The sequence below is a fragment of the Bubalus kerabau genome, chromosome 9 (genome assembly GCF_029407905.1).
Source record: "Bubalus kerabau isolate K-KA32 ecotype Philippines breed swamp buffalo chromosome 9, PCC_UOA_SB_1v2, whole genome shotgun sequence".
NCBI lineage: Eukaryota > Metazoa > Chordata > Mammalia > Artiodactyla > Bovidae > Bubalus > Bubalus kerabau.
This window is the reverse complement of record NC_073632.1, coordinates 98984686-98989691: the sequence shown is the minus strand read 5'-3', so window position 1 is coordinate 98989691 and position 5006 is coordinate 98984686.

Genomic DNA, 5006 nt, shown 5'->3' with positions numbered 1-5006 from the left:
TTCTATCAGATCTAGTCCCTTAAATCTATTTCTCACTTCCACTGTATAATCATAAGGGATTTGATTTAGGTCATACATGAATGGTCTAGTGGGTTTCCCTACTTTCTTCAGTTTAATTGTGAATTTGGCAATAAGGAGTTCATGATCTAAGCCACAGTCAGTTCCTGGTCTTGTTTTAGCTGACTGTATAGACCTTCTCCATCTTTGGCTGCAAAAAATATAATCAATCTGATATTGGTGTTGACCGTCTGGTGATGTCCACGTGTAGAGTCTTCTCTTGTGTTGTTGGAAGAGGGTGTTTGCTATGACCAGTGTGTTCTTGTGGCAAAACTCCATTAGTCTTTGCCCTGCTTCATTCCATATTCCAAGGCCAAATTTGCCTGTTACTCCAGGTGTTTCTTGACTTCCTACTTTTGCATTCCAGTCCCCTATAATGAAAAGGACATCTTTTTTGGGTGGTAGTTCTAAAAGGTCTTGTAGGTCTTCATAGAACCGCTCTACTTCAGCTTTTTCAGCGTTACTGGTTGGGGCATAGACTTGGATTACTGTGATATTGAATGGTTTACCTTGGAAATGAACAGACATCATTCTGTTGTTTTTGAGATTGCATCCAAGTACTGTGTTTTGGACTTTCATTGACTATGATGGCTACTCCATTTCTTCAGGGGATTTCTGCCCAGAGTAGTAGATATAATGGTCATCTGAGTTAAATTCACCAAGTCCAGTCCATTTCAGTTCACTGACTCCTAGAATGCCGACGTTCACTCTTGCCATCTCCTGTGAGTTGCTTCAGTTGTGTCCAACTCTTTGCAACCCCATTGACTGTAGCCTGCCAGGCTCCTCTCTGTCCCCAAATTCAATGGTCTGCAGGAAATCTAAACATTTATGTGTGAATTCATTGACCGTCAGATCAGATCAGATCAGTCACTCAGTCGTGTCCAACTCTTTGCGACCCCATAAATCACAGCACGCCAGGCCTCCCTGTCCATCACCAAATCCCGGAGTTCACCCAGACTCAGGTCCATCAAGTCAGTGATGCCATCCAGCCATCTCATCCTCTGTCGTCCCCTTCTCCTCTTGCCCCCAATCCCTCCCAGCATCAGAGTCTTTTCCAATGAGTCAACTCTTCACATCAGGGAGTTTCAGCTTTAGTATCATTCCTTCCAAAGAAATTCCAGGGCTGATCTCATTCAGAATGGACTGGTTGGATCTCCTTGCAGTCCAAGGGACTCTCAAGAGTCTTCTCCAACACCGCAGTTCAAAAGAATCAATTTTTCAGCACTCAGCCTTCTTCACAGTCCAACTCTCACATCCATACATGACCACTGGAAAAACCATAGCCTTGACTAGATGGACATTTGTTGGCAAAGTAATGTCTCTGCTTTTGAATATGCTACCTAGGTTGGTCATAACTTTCCTTCCAAGGAGTAAGTGTCTTTTAATTTCATGGCTGCAGTCACCATCTGCAGTGATTTTGGAGCCCAGAAAAATAAAGTTAGACACTGTGTCCACTGTTTCCCCATCTATTTCCCATGAAGTGATGGGACTGGATGCCATGATCTTCATTTTCTGAATGTTGAGCTTTAAGCCAACTTTTTCACTCTCCTCTTTCACTTTCATCAAGAGGCTTTTTAGTTCCTCTTCACTTTCTGCCATAAGGGTGGTGTCATCTGCATATCTGAGGTTATTGATATTTCTCCCAGCATCTTGATTCCAGCCTGTGTTTCTTCCAGTCCAGCATTTCTCATTGACCATAGGAAGCTGTTTTTCCCTCAGCATTAGTCCAGCTTCTCCTGATAAATTCACCAAAATACGAAATCCTTAAAAAAGTATTTGAAATATAAAATGAGGCTTGTCCAAGCTCCTAGTATTATTAAAATAAAATAAAGCTATAAAAAGATACATGACCAAATAAAATTATGGGCAAATATCTTGAACAGAAAAGAAGATACACAAATGTTCAATAAGTATATAAAATGGTGTTTAGAAAAATTTAAGATGACCCTCCACACATATACAGAATGGTTGAATTCAACACACTGACAATCCCAAGTGTTAACGAAGTTATGAAGCATTGGGAAATCTGGAAGAAATATAAATTAGAATAATCACTTTGCAAAACTGTGGCATTATCTACTAAATTTGAATGTAATTAGTCTCAGTGATTAGCTATTCCATGGCTAGGTATCAACTGACTATAAATGTAACAAAGTCAAAAGCTGAAAATAAGAATAGATAATTAAAACAGTGGTGTATTCATATAGTGGTATACTATTCATCGATAAAGGTAAACAGATTACAATGGATAAAGATCAGAAACTGAATACTGGCTAAAAAGAGCCACACCTACAGAAGAAGACATACTGTATTTTTCCTTTTTGTAAATTTCAAAAACTTCCCAAGTAACTTTTATGTTAGCAGTCATGATCATGTTGTATGTGAGGAGGAAGAGGTAGTGCTTGTGAGTTAGTGCAAGGGGTCTTTTGGGGCACATGCAATATCTTTTCAAGTTGTGGTTACAGGGTGTTCATCTTGTGATGAATCACTGAGATGAATATTCATTTTGAACACATTTTCTATGTGTTTGTTATACTTAAATAGAATTAAAAGAAATATTATTAAGGCAAAATCTCTTTCTGATAAATGTGCATGTACACAAAAAAACAGGCTGGGAGTGTATATTTTGAACAAAGTATGCTGTATGGTAAAATTACCTGCTTTTATATTCTTCAATGTTTTTTATTTTGCATGTTTTTTATACCATTTTTTTTGTTGCAATTTTAAAGAAAACTATTAAAAAATAGAAACAAATACTTCAACTTTGTGTCAGGAAACAAAACTCCCTTTAAAATTTGCTTAAACTTTAATATCTCCTTTCACTTGTTCTTCTTTTCCAGAAGAATGACATTTAATATATACTATTTTAAAAATGGATATCTGCATTTCTGTTTTATTTAACTACTATGGTTTTAACACTAGTTTTTTTTTTTTTTTAAGTTTTAGTGTATCTTCAGTGATTTTATTTTGAATTTATTTAAAAAATAGAAGACGACTGGGAACTATCTTTATTAGTCTCTATTAGAAAGTACATTCTAAATTATTAAGAGCAACATGAATGAACTTTTAAAACATAAAATGTTTCATATATTGAAGCCTTTACTTTTTAGAAAATCTCCCACAATCTATGCCACAGAAGGACAATTGTGTTAAATGCATATAAATGATTAATAAAATTTTGTATCCCCTCTCCATTAGTTAGGGGCTTCCCAGGTTGCACAGGTGATAAAGAGTCTTCCTGCCAATGCAAGAGACACAAGAGACCCGAGTTAGATCCCTGGGTTAGGAAGATCCCCTGGAGAAGGAAATGGCAACTCACTCCAGTATTTTTGCCTGGAAAAGTCCATGAACAGAGGAGTCTGGTGGGTTACAGTTGATAGGGTAGCAAAGAGTCAAACATGACCTAGCACACAACTAGTACATTACATTAGTGTGAATGTGTGTGTGTGTGTGTGTGTACTTGGTTATTTCTATTGCCTTAGGACAAATTTTTGTCATAGAAGGCTATGACTAAAGGCTATGACATAAAGGCTATGACTAGTATTTTTCAAAATATATTTTGTGGGGAGCAAATATTAATCTCAGTGATGTAAACTGAAAGCATTTCCTCTAAAATCAGGAACAAGGCAAGGGTACCCATTCTCCTCTCATCACTGTTATTCAACATGGTTTTGGAAGTCCTAGCCACAGCAATCAGAGATGAATAAGGAATAAAAGGAATCCAGATTGGATAAGAAGAACTAAGGCTCTCACTGTTTGCAGATACCATGATTCTTTTCATAGAAAACCTTAAAGATGCCACCAGAAAATTACTAGTGCTAAGCAATGAATATAGTAAAGTTGCAAGATACAGAATTAATGCACATAAATCCCTTGAACTCCTATACATTAACAATGAAAAATCAGACAGAAAATGTAAGGACACAATGCCATTTAGCATTGCAACAAAAAATAAAATACTTAGGAATAATGTTATCTGAGGAGACAAAACACCTATATGCAGAAAACTATGAGACGCTGATGAAAGAAATTAAGACAACACAGATGGAGAGATATACCATGTTCTTGCATTGGAGAAGTCAACACTGTGAAAATGACTACACTACCAAAGCAATCTATAGATTCAATGCAATCCCTGTAAAACCATTGATGGTATTTTTCACAGAACTAGAACAAATAATTGTATGAAAATACAAAATACCCTGGATAACCAAAGCAATCTTGAGAAAGGAGAATGAAACTGGAGGTATCAATCTTCCTGACTTCAGACTATATTACAAAGCTACACTTATCAAGACAGTATGGTACTGGCACAAAAACAGAAATATGAACCAATGGAACAAAATAGAAAGCCTGGAGGTAAGTCCATGCACCTAGGAGCACCTTGTCTTTGACAAAGGAGGCAAAAATATGCAATGGAGAAAAAACAGTCTCTTCAATAAGCGGTGCTGGGAAAATTGGGCAGCTATGTGTAAAAGAATGAAATTAGAACACTTCCTAACACCATACACAAAAATAAACTCAAAATGGATTAAAGACCTAAATGTAAGACCAGAAACTATAAAACTCTTAGAGGAAAGCATAAGCAGGACAGTCTTTGACATAAATAACAGAAAGATCCTCTATGACCCACCTTCTAGAGTAATGGAAATAAAAACAGAAATAAGCAAATGAGACCTAATTAAACTTAAAGTCTTTTGCACAGTGAAGAAAACTGTAAAAAGGTAAAAAGACAACTCTCAGAGAAGGAGGAAATAATAGCAAATGAAATAACTGGCAAAGGATTAATCTCCAAATTATACAAACAGCTCAATACCAGAAAAACAAGCAATCCAATCAAAAAGTAGGCAGAAGACCTAAAGAGATATCTCCAAAGAAGACATACAGATGGCAAATAAACACATGAAAAGATGCTTAACATCGCTCATTATTAGAGAAAGGCATATCAA